The sequence below is a fragment of the Osmerus mordax genome, chromosome 17 (assembly GCF_038355195.1).
Source record: "Osmerus mordax isolate fOsmMor3 chromosome 17, fOsmMor3.pri, whole genome shotgun sequence".
NCBI lineage: Eukaryota > Metazoa > Chordata > Actinopteri > Osmeriformes > Osmeridae > Osmerus > Osmerus mordax.
In genome coordinates this window covers 2,780,593-2,796,630 of record NC_090066.1, presented here as the reverse complement: position 1 = coordinate 2,796,630, position 16,038 = coordinate 2,780,593, and positions in this window count along the sequence as shown.

Sequence of the window (16,038 nt, the reverse complement as noted above, 5' to 3'; positions counted from 1 at the left end):
AGGACCAAAACTAGGATTTGAAAAGCAACTGTCTACCTCCAACATCAGGGAGTTCTACTTTTTTCCCCCTATTTTTCTTCAACACATATATCATTTATTCTACAAAGGCACAACCATGAAATTCTAGCTGGCATTACACTTTTAACGTTTCAGGACTGTGCTTCTTCAGAGACAAGAGGGGATGGAAAAAACAGGCAATTAAATTTTAATGTATATGTTACATGTCTTTGTTCTAGCTTCCACCACCTACAGTCTTGTTTAGTTGACTGGGACAAGGACCCAGCACCATCTCAGGGAGTCAGGTGGCTGAGCGGTGAGGGAGTCGGGCTAGTAATCCGAAGGTTGCCAGTTCGATTCCCGGTCATGCCAACTGACGTTGTGTCCTTGGGCAAGGCACTTCACCCTACTTGCCTCGGGGGAATGACCCTGTACTTACTGTAAGTCGCTCTGGATAAGAGCGTCTGCTAAATGACTAAATGTAAATGTAATGTAAATCTCCCCTCTGGTCCTGTAATGGCTTTGGCTCTGTGTGCTTCAGCCAAAGACCTGCCTGAGCATGATTCACAGCAGCAGGACCTTGTGTAGCAGAGGTGGTTCGGAGCCAAGGACTTGGTTTCTTTTGGCAGAAGAAGAAGAGTAAGTGTTGTCGAGGCTGTACTCCTTGCCTCTGTTTGTGCTTCTGTCCCAATTACCAGCAGCCTTCACGGCTGCAGTTCCCCGCCTGGTCCACGGTATCTCACCACCCGTTCTCAATTGATTCGTGTTGACCACAGAAACAAAGAGTGACAAGCAGTGGATAAATCCACTCAGCTACAGTGCGGTCTGCACCTTGTCGGTCATGGACCACTCTAACTGACACACTCATTGAGATTCACAATGAATCTACCATGACCAATGTAGCTGCTTGTTTGCTGGTCTGTATTCCACAGGCCTCTACACGTTCCAGAGGTTGGCCAGGGACATTCCAGGAACCTTTGATTCATGTCCGCTGGTCATTTAAACGTAACTCAAACGTCTGTTTTTTTTTCTCTTCATATGATGTCCCTTGAGAGGCCAGAAAACAACGCCATTCTGAGACACACACACCCCATGACAGTCCCAGGCAGAAGCCGTGGCTGCTGTTATCTTCTCAATGCCGTTCCAGAGCATTAGCTACCTCGCGAGGCACTCGCATGCCGTGCTATTTATGCACTCTGAAGTGTTTGTGAATTCAAGTGAGGGAACGCGTACGAAGTGCAACAAGGGCCGCTGTGTACCACACAACATCAGAGAGAGCTGCAACATTAAAGTGCGAGCGATGCTACAGACCCCTCTTTCAAAGACCATGAAATAATAATGTGTTGTGGTTAGAGAGGTATCCGTGAGTCACACTGGCTGCTTTTCATAAAGTAGAGTTATTTACAGTACGATGAATAAAAGAAAGGATAGCTGGTGGTGCAGGCCTTTTCCACTTGAACGACGTTGGAAAAGAAGTCCCTTTTATATTTACGGAGGAGAAAAAGAGAGAATTCACTTAAATAGGTCAGAGTTAATTTCTCTGAAAAAAAATCTTTAGAGGGACCAAGTACTGGGCAAATGTGTTACTGTGTTGATGCCACATAGCAAAAGCTGCAAAAATCTGGGTAACATGTTATTTTACACTGTGTTTTTTGTGATTTTCAACGTTAACGTTTCTAGTTCTTTCAAACAGTCGAAACTAAATAATCAACAGTGTCATACTCATTAATCTATCATAATTTACTGTACAGCAAGTAAAGTTATTTTATCAGTGCAATTTCAATACAAGACACTAGAATGTGAAACTCGTCTGAGTGCTTGTGACGTGCCCCTTTAAATTAGCGGCTGTGCTGCACGCTCCATCCATTTCATCCCCAACACTGACCAATTAGGTCAATTTAGGGACTGTCCCCTTCCGGGACACAGTAGTAAATATCTCCTCTCAGTCTAGCCTACTGTTTATTGATTGAAGGTCCGAAGACTCACCCCCCTCCCTCTCTCACTCTCTTACTCTATCTCTCTCTCTCACACACACACACACACACACACACACTATCTCTCTCTCTCTCACACACACACACTCTGTCTTTCCCTCCTCTTCTCTTGGCCTGACAATGCGTGTCGGTTCTCCAGAATACCCTCGCCCTCAGGCTGCAAAATTGCCTGCTAAATAGTCCGAGGTAACGGCTGCGCTAATTGAGATCATCATTATTATAATTGCGGCCCCTGAAAAGCGCGTCTTAAATAATTTGCATTGCTCTCGAGTTGATGTTGGACGCAGAGCAAAAATAATTGCATAGCTGCAAGGCACGTTGGCGCTTCGGCGTTTTTTTCCCTCTGCCGATGCCCGTTTGTGCCATGGCTCCGTGTTCCGTATCGGACGCGGTCACGCCAGTCACATGGCTGTCTTATCAGCCTCTCCGTCTCAGACGGAGGATCTTCTCTATTTCAGAAGGGTTTTGACAAGTTCTCATTTTAAACACTCTCTCCAATGACAAAATAATATATTAATGTAATGTTTGAACAATTATACACATTTTAAAAAGTAGGCTATTTAATGGATTTTTTTTAAATGTTTTACATCACGATTATATGTTATTTTTTGTCCATATTATAAACATTTTCAATGGAATTTACTTGCACATTACAGTTGAACCAGAAAGACCATAAATTATATTATTTGATGTCAAACATTCACTATATTTGACATCAGTGGGTCCAGGAGTACATATGATGTATGTTTGGACTTCATGTAGACATAATGTGCTGCTAGTGGGGTGATGCAAGATGGAAAAAATGCACATTTCTCACACTGAAACAAGGGATTAACCCAACAAAGTAGTGAGAAATATGCAGATATTCATGAATTCCTGCCTGTGGCATATCTTTCACCTACCACACATTCGCACGCTGAGAGAGACATCCAGGCACACACACATGCACGCTCACTCAAAGTGTGAAAACGGGCACTCCACAAAAACACTGATTAATATAACATGGTAACACAATATTGTTTGTTCATTCACATCCCGGCTGCTTGTAAAACAACAACAGAGGCTGTTGGTAAATCTGTCTGTAGTAAATAATCTCATCAGACATGAATGAGGAGGCAGCATCAGATTAACTAAATCCTCTTAGAGACAACAATCCCTTTCACTGAAGTCTTAATATTCCTCTCCTCTTCTTCTTCACATGACTTGTATCATAGTGTGAGCCTGATAGCTTGAGAGTGATTGGCTGAAGTGTCATAGGCTCCAGAACCTCTACTGCTATCAATTTCAATCCATTCCATGGGAATCAGATCCAGACCTAATTGCCAATTCATCTGAATTTATTAAAGAACGATTTCAATTACATACCACCACCATTGAGTTCTGATTCACTAAATTAAATTAGGACACTTGATTGTATCTGCGTCTTTAAATCCCAGCATATTTAAGGCTCTGGTCTTTTTTCTGAAACTTCTGAAGAGGAACTTTATGCTCGATCTTGGCCTCTGTAAAAATCCCCCAAAAAATTGAAAAGGAAAGTAAGGAAAAAAACATGGAGTTGGATGGAGGAAAAAAAGAAATATCTAACATTAGTGAGGAATAGTGGGTTAAATCACTTACTGAAGATTTTTAATGACATTTCAGTGTTCCTCGTATAATTACTCTTCATCTAAGATATCTCGTAATGATGCTGGACAGTCTAGGTTCAGGCTCCGCTAGCTTGCTTCATTACTCTGTCATTCCCATTTCACATCACAAGCTTTAATTGTAATACTGAATATGCGCAACTCTGCACACAGGCTTAATCAAAGTGGATCCACTTGTATTATTAATATCAGAAATCGGTCTGCTTGCTATTTTTTATAAATAAAAGAATACAGATGCATAAATCAGCTGTCATTTATTAGCGTCGTGCTGGCATATCCGGCAGACATGCAAGCAAAGCCCCCTATCTCTTTTTCTTCCTGCAACACTCATCAAGATTTAAAAAGAGCAGGAAAGAAGACGAGGAGGAAAAAGAGAGAGAGGGAAGGGGGGGGGGGCATTAAATATACATACTAATTCCTTCCATGAAGTAATCAGATTACAAAGCAGGTGACACCGGGCACTGAAATTCAAATGATTGGTTATAACGAGGAGTGGGAAGGTGCACACACAGAGGAAAAAAAATAAGAGGGGATTGATGGATGGAAAAAGGAAGGACATAGAGTAGAGGAGGGAGGGGGGAGAGAAAGAAAGAAAAGAGAGGGGGGGATTAAGGATTTACATTAAATGGCAAATACTTTGGTCCTGGGAGGAAAAAACAGAGGCTTTGAGAAGGATGAAGACCGCTTGTCCTCTCCTCCCTCCATCCTCAGCCCTCCATCCTCATCCCTCCATCCTCATCCCTCCATCCTCAGCCCTCACAGGTTCTGCTGACCAGCTGTAAAATGCAGCTGTGTTTAGGTTACTGTAGCAGCATCAGAGCATCTACCGCCGCTCTCTAATCCAGATGGGGGGGGGGGTGACTTTAGAGGTGACAAGCTGCTGATGTGGATGCTCAGGGGTGAAGGAGGGGAGGAGGAGGAGGAGGAGGAGGAGGAGGAGGAGGAGGAGGAGGAGGAGGAGGAGGAGGAGGAGGAGGAGGAGGGTTAGGCATGGCACCATTGTGATGGAATTCATATTACAGAAAACTGGCGTTTTGGTGGATTACGCCTCATTATTTGACATAGACATCAGGTTATTTTATTTTTGTGATTGACTGGCTTGGGAAAAGTTGTATTATCATCAGGCACCCCTAGTAAATTCACAATCAGTCATTCTTATTAGTGTTCAATATAATAAATAATCTTTTGTCAATTTTTATAAAAAGTATCAAGATATTATGGAAAAAATAGAGCATATCAATCCATATAATCATTTTATTTGATGACATCACCCTCATAAATCTGAATCGGCCAGGTGGTACAGGTTGTAAACGGTAGTCAGGGCAACCGTGAGCATCACCACATTCTCAGCTGGTTCTCGTCTGCCATCATAAACTCTGGAAAGTTTTTGTATTTTTTTGCTCACCTGGAGGGCCCTTTCCTACCACACTGTCTCTATATGTAAAGCCTTCGTACAGTCCAGCCCAGGGGGCAAACATATTCACTATACATAGCTTCTGTACTCATTAGCCTACCTGCCAGTCTGTCTAGATGTAATGTAATTCTACTAGTTGAGTAGCCTGCTAGGTTTACTGCTGTATATGGTGAGCTACTTAACCTAACCTGCAAGTCTAATGACAGTTTACAGCTAGCGACCGTACTATATAAATGGTTTGCCAGTCTCTCTGTGTACCACACTACAAGTGGACTGGCCTGCCAGACATTATCTATCTTACTAGGCAGACTAAAGCTAGCGCACTAGTCAGGCAGCCAGTCTGTATGTGTAGTACTTTTATCAAGCTTCTGTTGTATTGGGTCAACTGTACACTCTGTACAGTCATAAATGTATATTCATGTTTCTACAAAGTATAGTGGTGTTTCATATTGTTGCTTGGGTGAAATGCCAATGTACAAGTGGAATCAACCACTCATGACTATCAAACACCAGCTTTGTGCTCACATGTATCAGGGGAATTTATCAGCACTTTGTGAAGAGGTCTACAGTACAGGCTGGTACTGTACTGTGAACCATGAATAGAACTGGGCTTCCAGAAAGAAAGGGATAGGCGACTGAAACTGAAGAACTTCAAGTCGGGGGAAAGAGAGCGGCGACGGAGAGACAAGGGAGACTAGGAAGAGAGAGAAAGAGAGAAAGAAAGAGATAGAGAGGGAGGGGGAGTGTGTCTGGCACAGGTCAGAGGGATTCCTGAGGTGCAGCGTTTCTCTCCTATGCTTCTCACACGTGTCTAAACTCTGCAGTGGCTTTAAGAGGCTTGATGATATTCTCTCCAATCTCTCCAGTTTTCCATTCCAAACCTCTTTGATCTGTTATTTGCATTTTACTGGCCAAGGGGCAAAAATTATTTGGATGAGATTTTTTTCCCCTCTTCTCTCCTGCATCTTTTTCGCTCACCCATTCTCCATACCTGGGGCTTGTAGACTCCCCTCTCCTCCTCCCCTCCCTCCCTCCCTCCCTCTCTCCATCCCCTCTCACCACCTCCTTGTATCTTTTAGCCTTGCATCGAAACAAACAGACCCTGGACATGAGGAGAAGCCGATTCAATCTTCCCTTTTCACCTTGGTTTGAACCCGAGGGTCAGCCTGAACACACACACACATATGCCAGCCAGGAATACTGCATTGGCTCACTTCCTAAATAAGCATCCATTCAGCGCACATACCCTGTTGGAGACAGGCTGAAATACTCTATGTTGATGGCATGCTACCCAAGACTGTGCACAACCCACTGAGCTAAAGCCCCGGTGCACCACACCCTCTGCCTGCAGATGTTGCCCGTCTCTCCACCACCCTTCCTCCGCCTGGCGCCCCTCGCCTCTGATGTTTTTAAACAATTTATATTTGTTATCATATCAAAGAGGAGGCGTGCTTGTTATCAAACACAGCGAGGAGTATCCGACAGCCGAGGGGTTCTTCCAGAGTCACATTCCTTATTCTATTTTATCTCCTTTGGTTTTGACTAATGTCAGTTACAGCTAACGGTAATCAAGCGCTTGTTAGGCTGAGCTGTTGCCTCCCAGCGCTGGCTTTGATACATTGTCAGCCGATTTGGCTGTGTTTCCTGATTACCTCCGCCTCAGCCAGTGTTTATTGATTGAGGATGTAATAAAGCGAAGGGGTTGATGCCGCTTCATTGAAAAGCGGATGTTTCCTTTGATGTGGGATCGTGCTATACTGTCAGGCAACATAAACGTGTGTGTTGTAATGTCAACCTCGCTCGCATGCCCCTCGCGCCACGCAGCGGCTGGGTGCCTGGATGTTACGGTGCGTGTTATTATTATTTGAATGCTGATTTCATCTACGCTGTAGAAAAAACATGTACTTGCCTCTGTATCTGCCTGTCTGTCACGGTGATCTGGAATTCAGAACCCTGGCGGTCTACTTAACTGCACTGGGCCTTAGTCCGCGAGCTCTCCTCCAGAGATGAGTTAGACGATTCTTGGCTTCACACAGGCCTTCCTGCAGCCTCTGTGTCTCTCTGCTCCACCGGGCTTGAGAGTCGTGTCAAATCAAAATAACATCTTTAAAAATTCAGTCAACACAGCCATCCCTACAAACAGCCCAGGCCCTTGCTTGGTATTCATGTATGCAGGTGTACATTGTATCATGGTGTACAGGCTGTCTGGCAGCAGGGGCCAAACATGGAGATTCCATCAAAATTTGATGTATTCATTTATAGTCACAAGTAAGACTGTTTGTTTACCGATAACACTGGTGTTTACTAGGCAGGCAGAGGTACCCAAGACATGGGGATGTGTGTGTGTGTGTGTGTTTTTGCCGGAGGTGACTCACATCCATAGGTGGTCGCTGGCACCTGCAGGTCACATGGGGCCGGTGGGAGTGGTGTTGTCGCGGGCAACCACAGCCCCTGTGCAATACTGTGGCAAACAGCAGATGTGCTCGGCCTAAGAATCACCGTCTCTTCTCTTGTCTCACCTACCCCCCCTCTCTCTTTCACTCTGTCCCTCTGTCTCTCACTCTCTACCCCCATTCTAGCCCTCTCCTCTCTCTCTCCTCTCTCTCTCCGTCTCTCCTGCTGTATTTACATCCTGTTTAGTGTCAGTTTCCCGGGGTCAAACTAAAGTGCAGCAGCCTGAGGCTGGCTCCCAGGTTAGTGTACCATTCTGTTTGCTGATTGTTTCCCCAGCCTGTCATCCCCGTTTTCCTCCTAGCCCCCCCCCCCCCCCTCTCTCTCTCTCCCTCTCTCTCTCTCTCTCTCTCTCTCTCTCTTCAAATGAGTTATTATAAGATACCCGATGGCACACTGACTGGCTGGGTGCCTGGAATAATATGTAAATAGAGAGTGGTAAAAGTTCATTTGGAGCAGACAGGTTTTAAACCCAGAAGAGTCTGGCACCCCCACCCTCAGTCTCCTGGTTCCTCCTCTTTGTGTTCCCTCCTCCTCCTCTCTCTCTCTCTCTCTCTCTCTCTCTCTCTCTCTCTCTCTCTCTCTCTCTCTCTCGCTCTCCTCTCTCTGGCACACTTACTGTTTTGTCTTTCCTGGATCCAGCCCAAAAATCTTGTCAAAATACATTATCAACATCAAAACATTTCTGTTTACAACATCACAGTCATGTCAATTAAATCAAATAAATTATTCAAACATTTACCCCTCCAAACCCACCCCCCATCATCCCCACCCCATGCCTTGGGAATTTTTAATCAAGCTTCGTATTTGCTTTAAATTAGCACTGTCAAGTGTGCGTTTGTATAAAATCCCTCGTATCATTAAAGATTAATCAATTTAAATCTGTTTGGGTTTATTTTATTGTTAATTGGATACAAGGCGTACACCATCTCCAAGCTCATCTGCAACAAGTGAGACTGACATAGAACTAGGGCCACTAGATCCACGTTAGATCTGCTACAACTAGAACATCTAGATGCTCAAACATATAGACAGCTAGATCCTCAGTTAAAACTACAGTAGGTCAATGAAATCTTCAATGATTTGAACCAGACCTGGACCAGTGAGTTCCACTCGAACTAGGCCAGATAGATCTACAGCTAGATCATTAAGAAGTATGCACTGTACATGTGGTTATGGTTATGGCTAGGGTTACGGTTCTGGCCGAGAAGAAATGAGGGAGATTTGAAGGTAAAAGTGCTATCACACCCTTTGTCGCCCGCAAACCTCCCACTACGGATTCAGCACACAGTTTATTCAGCACATGGGAGGCAAATGTCCAGTATATTTAATTAATTAATTTGTTCTCTTAGATGTTCACAATACTGTCAAAACACTGATAGCTTCTATGCTGGGCTGTGTGTATGCATAAGTGTGTGTGAGAGAGAGAGAGAGAGAGAGAGAGAGAGAGAGAGAGAGAGAGAGAGAGAGAGAGAGGTAGTTGCGTGTGTTTTTAAAAGTGAATAAAGTGTTTAGTGCAGATTTTTTTGTCATGCTTGAAGCCGGAATGAAGCAATATCAGCCATGACATGTTTTGAGCACATTTCAAACCCCTTGTCTTTGTAATGCTAATCTCCGTGACTCTGTCAATAAGCAGGCAGACAGATGCATGCTGGATAACTAACGGATTTGCAGTCACACTGAAGAACCCCAGGTCCTGCTTGACTCTTCTAAAGGACCGTTACGTTAACCGGTTGTGATGGCAGTGTTTTAGGGCTCCGCGGGTCGCCTCACCCACACTCTGATGCTGTGGGAGCAGGACCTGTGCAGCTACGGTCTGCAGCCTCTGAGTCCTGCAGCACATCTGGCTGCAGCCTGGCTCCTGCCCTGCTAACAGGGACCAGGTGTTGGCCCGCAGCGAGGCTCACATCTCGGGACCTGCACACACACACACACACACACTTGCACACGCACACTCACACACACACACTTGCACACGCACACACACACACACACACTTGCACACACACACACTTGCACACGCACACACACACACACACTTGCACACGCACACACACACACACACACTTGCACACACACACACTTGCACACGCACACACACACACACACACACTTGCACACACACACACACACTTGCACACACACTTGCACACACACACACTCACACACCACACACCACACACACACACATCGGCAGACGTTGATGAAATTGGTCTTTGCTTTGACCCGTGACAACAGAAAATGAGAATTTTGTTTGTAGTCAGATAGGTGTAGAGGTATGTGATAGACAGAGTAAGAGGGTGTGTGCGTGTGTGTGTGTGTGTAGGTGAGGGTGTGAGTGTGTGTGTGTGTACATGTAGATGAGGGTGTGTAAGAGTGTGTGTGTGTGTGTGTGTGTGTGTGTGTAGGTGAGGGTGTGGGTGTACATGTAGGTGAGGGGGTGTAAGAGTGTGTGTGTGTGTGTGTGTGTGTGCCATCCAGGTCTTCTCCTAGGAGAAACAAAGTAACAATACAATGTGAAGACTGCCTGCTTTTAAAGATGACGCCAGGCAATAACAATTTTATGTATTCATGATATTGACATATTTAAATATATTTATAAGGGCGTGAACCAATAGGAGGTGGCGGTCTTCCATCCTTTCAATGATATGTTAATGGGTGTAATATGTTTTGTTCTGTCTCAAGCTCATTCTAGGTTGTTCTATGAGGTCAAGAGGGCAACACATGCGCACAGGCGATGTAGCTCAGGCTAACTGTATGAGAGTGAAGACGCTTGACAAAGATGCAGAGTGGAAAAATGAACTCATGGACAGTTTGACAGCGGGGGGACGTCTTGAAAGGTTCACGTCTTCACGGCTGACGCATGCTACATCGCAGTGATGTCTCAACCTAGCTTCCGGAAGGGTCATGCATCCATGTCTGCTTCTGGTTAGAAGGTGAAGCTGTTGTGTTCTACTTTATTTCTGTGACTAGTTCAACATAGATTACCCAACATTGTCAGGCCTTGCTTTTCACACTCACACACACACACACACACACACACACACAAATGGGCCCACACACCTTTATCAAATCTCCATCCCTGGTTGTAGATGAGATAAATGCCAGAGAGGGTGGTTTTAAGTAGTGGAGCGATTCACACGTGAACCGCAGCTGATAGCATCTCCTGTGTCTGACAGTCCTGTCATGTGTAATGTTAATGTGGTCACAAAGGGTATTTCCAAAGAGCCTCTTCAGATGTGTGATAAGGTTTTACCTCCAGCTCGGTACAACATCTACAGTATGACAGTATGTAGGAACATATTGACTGACTAAGGCCTTCTGTGCTGATTCAGCTTGGGGAAATATGTATTCTATTGAGTTGAGACTTTGTATGAATTCAACGTACACGATTTAAACAGTTATTATTATAAGGAGAGTATTAATTAACATCGTTAATATGGTTATTGATTTGGCCGGGTGATCAGTGATTCTAAGTTTACCTTCTCAAATCCTCCTCCTCGTTGGTAATGCTGACATTTGGAGAATTCTTGATTAACATAATTAGACAAGTTTGATAGGAGATTTGTGAAATCCCCTTTTTCTCCTATCGGGATGTGCCTGCATGCAAATCTCCCGACCCTCACACTGCGGCTCCGAGTCCACAGCTTACTGCTGACATTTAAAGGAGCATGTTTAACTGTTGAGAACGTCATCATTCCATGAGTGGATACAAGCTAGCTTGGTGTTGTGTTTACACGAGGTGAAATACATACTTGTGTGAGCCCACCCCCATACACACACACGCATACATACACACACATGCCTGCTGTGGAGAAAACACACTAACACACATACACACCTGACAGAAGACACCAGTGGCCTTCTTTAGTGCCTAACTGAGTTATCAGTGTGTGTATGTCACAGAGAGAAATACAGTATAGATGGATAGAGAGAGAGACAGAGAGACAAATAGAGACAGACAGAGAGAGAGAGAGAGAGAGAGAGAGAGAGAGAGAGAGAGAGAGAGAGAGAGAGAGAGAGAGAGAGAGAGAGAGAGAGAGAGAGAGAGAGAAAGAGAGCTGACTATCCGAATGAGGCAGACCACAGAGCAGAAACAGACAGAGAGCTCCAGTGCTTTATTGATTTTTGTCCACAGCTCCTGTTATTGTGCTTGGAGAGTGCTGAGTAGCATTCATCTAGACTCCCACCTCAGGCTGTGATTCTTGACAGGGAAACCAGGCCTTCTCCACAGGCACACACACACACACATCAGAATGGCCATGCCAGTATACTTATAAACCACACTGAGATACACGAGAAGATTTTTTGTGAAGTCATTGTAGATATTCAGAAAGGAAAGGAAAAGGTGGTATTCAACTTGAAATGTGCTTAGATATCCAGATGGGAAGCTGTAAACATGTCACCTACAGCCCAGCAACTGAGCTAACATGTACTCCTATCTGTTGATACTTAGAATGTTTACTAATCAGAACACTTTCCAAAATTCTAACAGGAAATAGCTTCTTGCGTCTCCTCTTTACCGTCCACAGGACTTACATATACATGTTCAGACACAGGGTCACCGGAACCTTCCACAGCTCCTCTCTCTGGTGTGGCCCAAGTATAAGCTCATAATCTTAGGTCTTCTATTCATAACAGGCCATCTGTCCTTCACAGCATGACAGGGGAGACGGTGTCATGGCGACCACTCACCTTTGGTTTGGTTTATCTTTAATTATTGTCTGTGCACCACACACACACACCCAGCCCTGCTCATCAACTAGATAAATATTTGACTGCCGTTCCCTAAATTGGTGTAAGGTTTATTTTAACCGCACTCAGGGTCCAAGCCGGGCATCATGCGCCGAGCGATGCACAGTGGATCGTCTCTCTGCAGGTGATCCCAGCCTGGGCTCAGCATGAGGTAAATTAAAACTCACATTTCTCTAAAAATGAGATTTCCCCACACCTTCAGCTCTGCCTTTCTTAATTATAACCTGTGTCAAAGCCTAATCTGGGGGTCTAGGAGGGGCATTCAATTAATCAAAATAAAGCAGAAGTCTAATCTCTCAAAATATGATTGGGGCTTCAGAGAGTGTTTGTGACGTGTGTGTGTGTGTGTGTGTGTATGTATGTGTGTGTGTGTGTATGTGTGTGTGTGTGTGTGTGTGTATGTGTGTGTATGTGTGTGTGTGTGTATATGTGTGTGTGTGTGTATGTGTGTGTATGTGTGTGTGTGTGCATGTGCGTGTGTGTGTGTGTGTGTGTGTGTGGTATCCTGCCTCACCCAAGGGGGGTAGCACTAACAGGACTCTGGGGTATGTGTTTGCTCCGTGTGAGAGGCTAAGCAGGACTATGAGGCTATGTGGTGTCACGCCGCACAAATATATCTCCAACTGAGCCTGTGGCCAGAGCGACTGTGTCAGGCCTGAGCTGGGTACTGATTAATGAACACGTTTCTGATTTAGAAGATCTGACAAATTCCAAACTGTATGACTGTTTGATGATAGTTGACATTAAAAAAAAGGTTTGCATGATGCAAAAGCATGATAGAGATGTACGATTTCCTTTTTTAAACTAATCGGAAATCTGTTTTCTTTTTTCGTCTGGCAGTTTGGGTTCCAGCGTGTCGCGATCCCACTGCGCTCCTCCTGCTGGAGATATGCTGCTCACGTCAACATGTGATGAGTGTTGTAGCAGAAGATGAGCCCTGTGGAACTCTGGGAGACATATTATTATTTTTTTTATTTTATTTTTTTGTCATTTTAGCAGACGCTCTTATCCAGAGCGACTTACAGTAAGTACAGGGACATTCCCCCCCGAGGCAAGTAGGGTGAAGTGCCTTGCCCAAGGACACAACGTCAATTGACACGGACGGGAATCAAACTGGCAACCTTCAGATTACTAGCCCGACTCCCTCACCGCTCAGCCACCTGACTCCCTTACCATCATATCAAGAGCTGAGCTCTGTGTCAAGAGTGTTGATATGTCAACAATATGGTCTCATATAAGTCGTACTCTGCCTAACCCAGTGTGACACCCATTTAACACATAAATCACACGCTTGTGCGTGGCGTGTAGCATCATATGACATGTTTCTTTCACAGTTGAGGAAATGGAGACTGTGTGTGTTGATAGTGTGTGTGTGTGTGTGTGTGTGTGTGTGTGTCAGACCAGGTGGTTACAACCAGTTATGTGTTTAGACTCAGTTCTGACACTGATACACTTCTGTTTCTCTGCTTGTCCATGCTGTGAGGTCATCACGCCAACCACACGGTCTGGTTTGCACTGTCAACAAAGTCCAAACACACCCTGTCAGTTTCCATGTCATGGTGGCTGGCTGTGGGCTCGCAACCATTTTGAAGAATCTTTCAATTTAACCTCGCTGGTGTTTGTGTGGGCTTGTCAGACAGTAGGCTTGAACAGGCATGAAAGCCTGTTTTTTTTTTATTAGTCTTTCATCCAGACTGTCAGTCATTTTGTTTGAGAGATACATATTTATTAAGGCTTGACTCTCCTCGTTGGACATTTGCTACTTATCATGAACAGTGCTAAATGTGCTAAACAGCCCACATGTGTGAGCACAAAAGGCTGAAACTCGGTATGCAGTCCTTACAGGAAATCACAGATTGTTTGCCTGAAAATCACAATTTAATTGCTGTCTTGACCTGATCACAAGGAGAGTTGTTTTAATGAGTTTGGATGTGGGCATCACACTTTTAATAGTCGGGATCATCACAGTCTTTGTCAAAGCGAATATGTCTGCATGTCTGACAGTTGGACCAATAAAACAGGGAGAGTGTTTTGATCAGAGACTATTCCAAACGGCTGTTAAACGAACTGACCATGATGTCATTAATCACGGGGGTCGCCGGGGGTCACGACAAGTCACACCCATGGCAGACTTTCTCCTTTTTTAGGGGGTGCTTCAAAAGTGTCAACTTATTAAGTTCCTCTCACTCTGCAGAGACTTATGTGTGAGTTCTTTGATGGTTTGATCAGTTACGTGTGTGCGTATTGTGACCGCAACTCTGAGGTTCAAAGGGACACCTTCGTCCGTCGCCGGTCATTAAAGTCAAGATGACAACGGGTGAGTCAGTTAAGTTTCACATTCTTATTCTGACCACGGCCTCTCGCTAAAGAATCAGCTCATTAGGGATAATTACAGGTTTTCCATTCGCAGTCGACACATTTTCTTTTGTAGTCGGTTCGGTGGGAAACTCAATATCCATAACACAAACCAAATGACCAGGCACCTGAGAGAGCTCTCAACAAGAGCCATTGTGGGGGGCCGGTAGTTATCTCAGTGGGGGTAGGCCCAGGCTGAGGGCCAACTGTATGGTCGACCCATTCAGAGCCTCCTCCAGGCCCTTAGCTCTCCTGGCTCCATCAACTAACCCTCTAATCAGGAAGTGGTCCATGCTTTTAGAGAGCAAGTCAGAAGTCAGTCACACTCTGTCAGTGGACTGAGTGGAGGACAGTGGACCCTCCTCTCCTTGTACTCAGTTTGAACTACAGACAGACAGCCCTCAAGTGCTGACCTTGGGTCTGGGTCTGATCCTCCAGTACCTCTGACCCTGTGTCTGACCCTACACATGACCCTGAACCTGGCCCCCAGCCCCACGGCCCCCTGACCCTGGCCCCAGCCTCTCGGCCCCCTGACTCCCCCAGTTCAGTGATGTTCCTGTGTGTCAGTGACAGGGGCCCTCAGAGCTCCAGCAGCAGAAGGAGGAACCAGAGAGGGATCTGGCACCACTTTACTCCACCAATCAGGCAGGCTGCCAAACACACACATGAAGTCAACAGAGGCCTCCTCCTCTGTTTTCTGAGATGTGACTGTAGCAGACGCGCCGCTGACACCACGCCGACACCCTGCGTTGACACGCCTTGTGACAGCCCCTCTGTGTACACAGCCGGCACCACTTTGACTTGTGGGGGGGGGGGGGGGGGGGGGTGCTGGTAGGCTACGCACATGATCACACACAAGATCATGTTTGTCAGCGATGGTGGCGCTATGCGAGGAACGAAGGTGGGGTGTGAAGGGAGGGGGGGGGGGTATGCAGGGGAGGGGGGGGGGGCAGGGGAGGGGGGGAGGCAGGGGAGGGGGGTTCAAGTGGAGACAAGAGATTTGGCGAAGCAGTCAAAACGCGTGAACATTATTGTATTCCCACGGTGCATGGGGGGAGCCTTGACTCAATCACGAAGTACAGTGAGTATGATATGAGATACAGTGTGTGGTTTGCACTGATTCGATCTCAGACTCTCACAATGACTACAACAAGGCCAGGGGAGGGAATTACTTTAACGCAATCTTAGGCCGTATCTCTTACAATGGCATTACCGTCTATGGAAAATGCTGTACATCTCCAGTATGTACGCAGGCGTCTGCCCCAGAGCCCAGCTTGCTGGTTGGTTTTTACAGTAGCTCTGAGCTTGGGAGGGAGACAGGGAGTATCAGTATCCTGGTAATTACCGTCTGAGGGGCACCGGGGCCCTGTGTGATTACAGATCAGCCCTGTAATGGATTCAACACTTACAAACGGGGTAGAGAGAGAGA